At 44.6% G+C, this 10,031-nt stretch overlaps 1 protein-coding gene across 2 annotated transcripts in view; it reads right to left on the bottom strand.

Annotated features, from left to right (window-relative positions):
• Nucleotides 1-10,031, bottom strand: part of ABTB2 (ankyrin repeat and BTB domain containing 2) — a 112,751-nt gene that overhangs the window by 44,715 nt on the left and 58,005 nt on the right. The window contains exon 1 of one of the 2 annotated variants that reach the window (XM_017733016.1): nucleotides 4,538-4,712. The exons of the other annotated variant lie outside the window; for it this stretch is intronic. The gene's annotated coding sequence lies outside the window, so the exon portion shown is untranslated. Of the gene's footprint in view, nucleotides 1-4,537; nucleotides 4,713-10,031 lie in introns of those variants that run through there. 2 annotated transcript variants of the gene reach the window in all.

Below are 10,031 nucleotides of genomic sequence, written 5' to 3'. Positions count from 1 at the left end.
CCTTTTCTCCTCGCTGACCTACCGCTGCTAGGAAAGCTCGACCCTCCTTTATTTTATGAAATGAGATGGGATCATTTGGACAGAACATAAACAAACCCCTCCAAAAAACAGCAACCAAAGTGTTCCTGATGGAACTCCCTCAAAATCTAAACACATCAGGCTCTGTAATCAACTTGCAGCCATGCTATAGATGGTGAGAGAGGCTTGTGATCAGGGAACAATGCACCTAATTGCTCACATATAGGAAAAGAGTGTGGCTTCTGCTAGAAAGCAGGCAGCCATCCCGCCCAGTTTGTCAGCAGTAAGAAAAATCAAACGCAGTTTCTTATATCTGCATCCACATTAAACATTAATTCTGTAATTGGAAACAGGAGCAGAAGCAGAGGAGGGAGAAGCTTCAAGTGGAGGAGATTTTAAAATTTTCTGCAAGTGTTACACTGGATCTCTCCATCGAAGAGCTGATGTCCCCTATGGGGACACTTCTGGACACCTCAGAGTCACACAGCCCTCAAGCTTGATTTCTTCTTGCTTCATTTCTCATTCACTGATCTTACTGCTCCAAGAGACAATATCCTCTCCAAATTAACAAAATACAGTCTTCCTGGACTTCAGGAATGTTATCAGAGATGCGTTGCCTTCAAGTCTGGTCCTTCCTGTAGCTCAGTGTCAACAGGCAGCGCTTAACTAAAGTACTAAAATACCCCAAAAGAGAGTTATAAAGCACTCTCAAAATCCACTGCCCCTTTTTCCTGGGGTGCAGGTCACTGCAGCAACTGGAAGTCCAAAAAGCAGGGAAAAGCAGTGGAGCTTACAGCAACAGTGCCACTCCTTCTGCACTACCAGGGAAAGGGCAGGAGCTGATGGACAGTCACCACAAATGCCTCCTTACTCCGAGGACACTCCCTGTGCCTGTCCTCATCCCACACATTTTGCCTCAATTCTCCTATGAAAATGGTGGAACTGGGCTGGAAGTTGGAGGGGAGCAGGTAGGAAGTATGTGTATTCCATTTGAATCCAGCTGTGATGTACGGGCTTGCAAAAGACTATAAATGCAGGAGAAGGGCCTCGGTTTAACACCAAGTCAGTATTTACTGAGTCATTAATCCCACTTCCATATCCCTGTGGTCTTCTGGACAACCACTAACCTGGCCTGGCCCCAAACACTTAATTGAACATGAGCACAAGGGAACATATCCTGGGCTTGCATTGTCATGACTGCCAAAAAACACAGCACAACGACTGTCCTCATTCCCATTTCCTAGATGGAGAAATGCGGCCAAAAGGAGGAGAAGCAACCACGAAACTCGTGCACCAGAACCAGCACTTTGCAAAACCCAAACCTCCCAGCTCAAATTCCCTGGGTGGAAGTGGCCAGCACAGAGCCATTGCTCCCTGCTCCAAATTCCCAGTTCAACATTCCCAGTTCAAATTCCCTATGTGGAAGTGGCCAGCATAGAGCCATTGCTCCCAGTTCAGATTCCCTGTACGGAAGTGGCCAGGACGGAGCCATTGCTCCCTGTTCCAAACTCCCAGTTCAACGTTCCCAGGTCAAATTCCCTCTGTGGAAGTGGCCAGCACCGAGCCATTGCTCCCTGTTCCAAATTCCCAGTTCAAATTCCCTGTATGGCAGTGGCCAGCATGGAGCCACCGCTCCCTGTTCCAAATTCCTGGTTCAACAATCCCAGTTCAGGTTCCCTGTATGGAAGTGGCCAGCACGGAGCCATTGCTCCCTGTTCCAAATTCCCAGTTCAACATTCCCAGTTCAGGTTCCCTGTATGGAAGTGGCCAGCACAGAGCCATTGCCCCCACAACCCGGATCCAGGGATTGGAAATGAAGGGAATAACCACGTGGCTTTAAGTCTAGGTTTGCAGAACTATGCTTCCTCTTTTTATATATCCTAATAAAAGGCCTTTGGGGATATAATCTGTAAATACAAACTGTAAACGCTTCCTACTGTTATTACTTCCTACAAGTAGTTCTGAAGAGGAGAGTGTGTGCTCATGTCAACAAGCACATCCTTAAAACTAGGCTAATCCTTTTGGAATTTTGCACATGTGGTTTTCCAGGCATTGGCTCTTCTGTGCAGGGTCCAAGGGCAGGCAAAGACCTGCACTACACTGTAATATCAGTATTAAAAAATCCACCAATTATCAATAAATCCATGCTTCCAGGACTCTTGTTTTCAGGATCCAGTAAGGCACACTAAAGAGAAATCCCCATACTGGGTTATAAATATCAATTAAAAACCAAAGTTCTAAGAGGAGTGGTATAAATAGATTATGAACACTGTGAAAGAAGTACAAAACCAGAATCCTGTGCCAAAAAACGACTGTGGTCCAAGAGGCTGAAGGCTTACAATTCCCTGGTTGTGTAAACCCCGAGCAGTTGGATTGATCTCAGTGTCTCAGTCTGCTTATCTGGAAAAGGAGGATATTGCTTCATTCCTGGTGAGGGTGGTGTGACAGCAGCAGTGTTCTTGCTTAATTTCTCATCCTCAACTCACTCCTTCACGCTGCTCAGCATTTAGCAGTGTCCCCATTTCCCATATGTGTCAATAGCACATTTTTTTGCCCCTTACCAACAGCCCTTTTTACATTTACAAAGCCCTTTTTACCTTCAACAAAGCTCCCCAAGACACAGCTATTTCTAAGATGAAAGGATAGCTATTGTGACAATATTTAATTGCACCTCACTGGAGCTGATGACATCAGAAGAGAAGCTTTACCCAACTGTGAGAGGGTTAAGGAAAACAAAATTATTTTAGCCCTGTAAAGATTTGGATGTGGATACAAAATTGGACAGTTATTCTGACAGAGCAGAAATACTGTAAGAAATTATAAAGAAACAACATATGCATATATATATATATATGTATATGTATATATATATATATATAGGGAAGCTAAGAAAATAAGCTTTGTTTTTTAAAGAGGGAGAGAGATATGACAGGTAAGCAGTGGTAACTCCAGAAACACAAAGTCCTTTAGTGGCACTGCTGTAGGGGATCAGAAAGTTTAGGAAAAAGAGGGTTCTGTCTCCATTCCCTTGGAATTCTTCTTTGGAAGTTTCCAATTTAGGTGCTTTCACATTAAAACCAGCTTCATTTGGTGTAAGCAGTGGGACTGCAGCAACTGCAGGCACCAGCTCGAGCCCTCATACCCTCCACAATACCCTCTTCTAATCCACTCCTTATTGTTCACTGTCCTTCCTGTAATCTGGCCTTTGAATCATGCCCAGTTCCCCAGATGTGCTCTGAGTAAGCTCTTTGTACATCCCATAATGACCTCTCTTTACTTGCCTTCAATTCTTCTATTTATACATCCCATGATCTGTATGCTTGCCAAACAAAGAGGATAGTAAATTTATATCCTCTGTCACTCCCAGTTCCTTTTCTTAGGGAACGTCAAGATGGAGAATCTGACCGGGGCACTACTCCAGAATAATCCAGTGCAATCCCTTCTAAAATAATCCAGAGCAATTTTTTGGAAGAGATTATCCCTGCCCAGCACCTTCTTTATACAGGTGAGCCCTTGGCCTGATAAAATCTACCCTCCTTAGCCTCTCATTTCTGTTCCAAACACGCCATTAAAACCAGATTTTAGAAACCATGGTCACTTAATAATAAACATCAAGACTACAATTACATCAGTTAATGACCTAAAGTATCAGTGTCGCGAGAGCTGATTATTCTCAGTTTATTTTTAAAAAGCCACGAGGCAATAGGAACTCAGCAGCAACCAACCTACCGCTCTCAAAGGAATTTTTTAGGCTGCTGTCAGCAACACCAGCATGGGTTTTGTCAGGGTGAAATATGCATCTGCCACTCAATAGAAAATTGAAATTTTATCTAAGAGAAACACGGCGCAGTGCTGAGACCGCGGAGCCTGGCCTCAGGAGGGCAAGGCTTGGAGGCTCACCAGGATGAGCACATTCCTGCGCTGCCTGCAGACGAAAATGAGTCAGGTTTTGTCACCGGCCAGCCAACACAAAACTCGGGGCGGGTGCATCCTGAGCGGCTCACGAGAAAGAGAGACAGCACTGCTGAAGATTTGATACCTGCAGTTTAATCTTCAGTATTATTTCAGCGCAGTGAATTGCTCCCAGCAGCATTTACGTGCGTGAGTAGCTCGTGAATCACGAGCTGTGTCATTCTTACCCAGCTCTGCCGCAGCCCAGCATTAGTGCGAGCTTTTGGGACAAGACAAACACTGAGCTCCACCACCCAGATAACAATGTTTGCGTTTGACAAGCACCATCAGGCACGGCTTGCTCTCGAGGAGTATTTCGATAGCACTAAAGACCAGCAGCAATTCCAGCCCAGGACAGAAGCTCTGCCTCTCTTAATTTTCATTTCCTCAAACAAACCCTTGGAAGCATGTGGCAGTTTGCCCCCTCAATACAGCAGACGAGTCTCTTACTAATGACAGTATTTTGCAACTTTCTGCTTCCTCACATCAAAGCATCCTGGAGACCTTGTCAACAATGACCAATTGTTTAGACACTCACAAGTGGAGCTGAGGAATTCCACTTACTCACCAACTGCTCAGCTTCACCCTCGGTCTTTCCAACACTTTAGCCCATTTCTCACATCGTGTGTGGTACTCAAGGACCATCTCATACCATCTGCATTCGTGCCTGGCTTCCTTCCACGACGTCTTGCTCAGGCTTCAGCACCTATTTCACCCCCTGGCTTCTGCATCTCAATTCCTCTTTCTTGTCCCCCATCACCTCTTCATTGTCACCACACTTGCACTCAGGGTTCAGCCTTTCTCGGTCACCAGCTCCAAACGAGAGCAGATCCAACATCTATTTTTGGATGTGCCCTTCAGGGGTGGCAACACTGTAAGAATTTGGCGATATTTGTAAAGCTGGCAGAGGAGAAAAAAACCAACAAAACAACCAACTGTACACGGCTCTGGCCTGTCTCTCTCACTGCGTAAGTGCCAAGTGCATTTCAAAGTCTAAGTCTCTTGGTTGTAGCCATTTATAGTTTGTATAAAAAGCCTAACTTGTACACTTCCATTAGAGCCCTAAATATAACTGCCCTGAGCAAGTATTCGCTGCTCAAACAGGACCTCTTTGAATTTTGTTTCCAAAAGAATGCTGCTGCCACTATATTATTTCTAGATATTTACATTAAGATCTGAATACTTGGTCAGGAAACCACTCCGATTAATGGATCCCCCAGCATTGTTTTTTACCTCTGAAGAAAACCTGTATTTTTATTTTAAAACAGCCGACTTTTTGCATAAGCATAAAAAGCAGCAGTTCTGAAGAACTGGCTGTGGTTCTTTGAAGAATTTAGAAACACTACCACATGTTCTGGGTTTTTAACACAGCATCTATGGAGGGGTGAAAATTATAATCCCAATCTTGCATTTTGTTTTAAAAACACACTTTGATATCTCCATCAAACCCAGGCACCAGATCCATAATGGATTCAAGCATTCAGCCCAACTGATTTTGGCAGCATGCTGATGTCTCAGGGCTTTCCTGCAAGGGACTTTCCAGTTGCCCCATTTCATAGCACACAATTATTTTCCTGACACTTGGAACATCGTTATTTGTAGAGGTGAAATGAAGAGGGGAAAAAAAAAATCATTTTTCATCATTTCCGGCAAAATGATGGAAAACCAGGGAAAATTGCCTCATGGCAGAAGCAAAATGAAAGAATTTTTTAGAGCAAGATCCTTTAATTGACAAAAAATTACACAGCTGGAAAAAACTTTCATTTTAATGAACAATCACAGTGTTACCTTTGTCTATGAAACTTCTGTAGTCATTAGGGTGCAAAATAAAATGCCTATTTTCTATTTTATTGGTTCTGTGCTGCTTTACATCATGATTTTCTCTCTGAGGGCAACGTGCAGCATCTCCACTGCTGGGAGGCAGAGATGCACAGCATGGAAGGACTTGAAAAGCAAAGGTCCCATCCCACACACATAATCCCATCCCGTAGAAGTAATCACTTTTTGGATCCAGCTGTTTGTCTGCAACTGCTACATCCCAGCAATATTAACAGCTTTGATTATTGTCAAGGGGAAAAAAAAAAGGTCTTAGAAGGCTTTTAAAATTTGTCATGGAATGAAGCAAAAGGCAGAACCATGGCAGAGGCAGATTTGGGGAGGCTCATGTGTCTTAAGAATGCTTTTTTCTGTTCTTTTTACCAAATTATTGCAGTGACAGCTCAAATAAGAGACTGCTCTGTTAAAAAAGGACAAGCTGGTAAAGGCTAAAACTGGGCTGCCCTGCAGCTCCACTGAAGGGCGGGAACAGATTGGAATAGGAGATAGGGCACGTCACTAGGATCTCAAACAGAAACTTACTTGGAGTTCAAATTGTACTTTAGAACTACCTTTTCCCCCAAAAGTAATACAACACCTAACAGGGAAGGGAAAGGAGCACACAGAAGACTCAGAGAGGCTGGGAATAAATACATGGAAGAAGGACGGTGGAAAAGGAACAGGAAAAAAACCAAACCTGAACATTCCCTGATGGAAGAAATCAGTGAAAGAATGGGAGAGCACACAGTCCAATAAATAAAAGCCAGTTCTACACCTTTACCTTGGAAATATTTTATTTTTCCTAAAAATTCTTGAGGAATGTGTAACACTCTCTATCCTTTAACCCCCAGTATCATTTGTCTCCCTTCCCCTCATCCCATTCCCTGAGAAGTGGCACAGCAAACAAAGGGGGATTGAGCAGAGCCTGGATGTGCCTTGGCTCAGCGCTGATGGAACTCAATACCCACTGTAGCTGTGTGGGCAAAGTCACTCAGCTTCCAGTGCCCCTTCCCGGGCTAATTGCAAGATCACCATAACAAGATAAAAAGATAAATGACTCAATTTTTTAATACTGAGCTTTGAAACCTGAAGTTACATGTGTTTGTTTTCATTTTTTTTGCTGTTTTATAGTTCTTCAGGGCAGAAGAATCAAACATTAAAATGTAGCAGTCTCCTCACTACCTATTTTCAAGATGATCTTCACCTCCCTGCCCTGTTCTTCCTAATAAATCACCGATTTACTGTTCGGGCCCTGCAGCCCCGACCATTGCTTCTTCATCTCAGTGGGAGCCAAATGATGATTGAGGTGCCAATATATTAGGCTGGCCTGATTCAAAGCAGAGTAAGGAACAAAGCATTTGTGCAGAGCAAAGATAAATGAATATAAATCAAGTGCTAAGCCATTTTCTGTGATGGATTAGCACCTTTCTTTGACCCAATAATGTCAAGGGGTCTCCAAGCTGACAGGAACTAATGTGGAAATCTGTGCTGTGTGAAGGCAGGAGGAATCCTGATCTCCAGCTGCGCTGCTCCTCTGTCTGCATTTTGCTCTTGCTCAGGTGTGAGCAACCCATCTCCTCCATCTCCCCTGGGGAAATGTCACTACAGTGCCCACCAAAACTGTCTCTAGAGTATAAAAGATTTCTTCCACTCTGAGTTTCTGCCTGTAACCCCATTTTTACCAGAAAACCAGTGGGTCATAGACAGTGCCTAGCCAAGGACGGGATGGAAAAGCTTTCTCAGTATCTTACAGAGCGGTCTGAGCTGGAAAGGATCATCTCAAGGAATCATCTCATTCCAAACCCCTGCCACGGACACCTTCCACCAGCCCAGGTTGCTCCAAGCCCCATCCAACCTGGCCTGGAAAAATTCCAGGGATGGGGCAGCCACAGCTTCTCTGGGCACCCTGTGCCAGGGCCTCACCATCCTCCCAGGGAACAATTCCTTCCCAATATCCCATCCAACCCTGCCCTCTGGCAGTGGGAAGCCATTCCCTGTGTCCTGTCACTCCAAGCCCTTGTCCAAAGTCTCTCTCCATACTTCTTGTAGCTCCCTTCAGGTACTGGAAAGCTGCATTAGGACACCCCAAGCCTCCTCGCTGGTATCTGCTGATATTGCCAAAGTACAAAACTCCACAAAGGCAGCAGCAAAAAGCAGATGTTTGGCTCATATCTGGCAACTGCAATTTTGCCAAAAACAGATGTGAGAAAAAAAAAATTAGTGCACACAGAGAAAACTTGAGTGGGAGTCGAGGCCAAACCTCTCAGTCCTGGCCGTGTGCAGTAGCTGGAGCTGTATTATATTCTATTAAATAGTGGTTAAAATGCACTGTGTCACCAACTGGTGGCAAAGCTGCAGGGTTTGAGAGCAGGAAACACATCCAAGTCCTGCAGCTACTGCAGCCTCCACCATTGGCCTTTTCCAGATGCAAAAGTTGAGTATGACTCGTCCAAAAGAAGAAAAGAGGATGTTTGTCCTGTGTTTGTACCATGAGCCCGGACACTCAGCTCTGTAAAAACAAGGGCTCTGTGCCTGGGCTGCTCTCCCAGCTCTCTCTGGATCTGGGTGCAGACAGCCTGGGATGCTCAAATCCCACAGCTGAGTGGCACTCGTTTAACCTGCTGGAGAGACTGAGTCACCTCTCACCCTCTCCCCTGGAAAGATCATCGATATGATGTGCTCCAGGCTGGACTCCACCCTCCTGTCTCCACATCACACTGATAAGAGGCAGTACCTCAAAGAGACCCAGGGCATTAAAAATGAGCTGAAGGTGCTCTCACTGCCACCTACATTGTTTGAAATTTCCACTGAACTACATCTGAAGTGAGAGCAGCCCTGCTCCTCTTTGTCCCAAGTTTTGCATTCCCAGCCTCTGCTCTTGTCAAAGCTGGAATATCCTCCCTCAGCAGGCTCAGCTTTGGTTACATCAATTCCCTGCCTCAGCATAAGCACTGTATAAACACATAAATGCAAGTGCAGGCATAAAAGGGGCAGTGGGGACATGTTTGGGGGCAAAAAAGGATGGGTGAGACTGCAGCACCCCCGATTTAGTACAGCTTAAACCGCCACAAAATCACACCCTGCCAGTGCCACCATGTCTTGTAGAAATAACAGAAACTGCTGAAATGCTGAAAAAATCATAAATGAAGTAAAACCCCTTAAATTTAATCTCTTCTGCTTTCAGAGAAAATAGTAAAAGACTTACTTTTAGAAGTCAATAGAAAACTTATCCACAGTTCTGGCATTCTGAAGCAAACGGAATTTGCCAAGTGCAAGAAGTTGTTTATAAGAAAAGAAACAGAGAACTGGAAGTGGTTCCAGAAAATTTATTATGACCCACCTGACTGTAGCCAAGAATATTACATCAGCCCAGATAGCCTGAGAACTGGAACAATATTGCTCTCAAATTAGCAAGTTGCTGGTACCACAGGCAGGGAGAAATGGTTTTGCAGGAGGTCTGGGTTCTCTCCCCAGCTCTGATGGGCAAGGCTGCTTCCAAACTCACTCCCTGTGACCAGAAACAAAGGATTTCTCCTCTTTATTCCTAAGGTTGGTCGGTTGGCTTTGCTGAGGGTGGGGAAGTGGTGTTTGTTTTTAAAACACCTTAAGATTCTTAGGGCAGGTGAGCATCTCTTAGTAACACTTTCAGAATTTGCTGTACTCAACATGAGCTTTCTTGGTTCCTGCTTAAAGAGGGATGACTACAAGGTAACTCCAACCCTAAAGCCACAGAGCCCCTGCTGCTGCTGCTGAGTTAGAATTAAGTACAGTGCCAGCAAGGCGAGGAATTCTTTGGTGCCACGTTCAAAAAAGGAAAGCACAGCGCACGCAAAGAGGTCAGCTGACACTGAAGTAATAATTCAAAGATCATAATTAGAGAACACCTCTGCAATATTTAGACGATTTCACTCCAAAATAGAACACAGCACTGAGTAGCTACAACATGACAGCTCATCCAACAACCCTCTCTTCCTCTCCCACTGCAATCAAAGCCTGAGTGCTCCCCACTGCAGCTGCAGGGGGATTTCTCTCATTTAGCAGCACTGATAAATTGCCTATTTTATGAGAGTCTAAGAAGCCAAGACTCATAAACTCTCTGATGGAGCTGCCATGACATCATTAATTCTGAAGCACCATTATGGATGCCTTTTATCTTGAAGCATCTAAAAGAACTTTCTTACACATTAAACAAGGTAGTTCATCAGCAGTGCTTCCTGGAAAGGGCCTTTCTCTCCCTTCTCTTTCCC

Source organism: Corvus brachyrhynchos, unplaced genomic scaffold, assembly GCF_000691975.1.
Source record: "Corvus brachyrhynchos isolate BGI_N302 unplaced genomic scaffold, ASM69197v1 scaffold315, whole genome shotgun sequence".
In the NCBI taxonomy this organism is placed as follows: Eukaryota; Metazoa; Chordata; class Aves; order Passeriformes; family Corvidae; genus Corvus; species Corvus brachyrhynchos.
The sequence above is the reverse complement of the archived record's forward strand: the minus strand, read 5'-3'. Positions and strand labels throughout refer to the sequence as shown.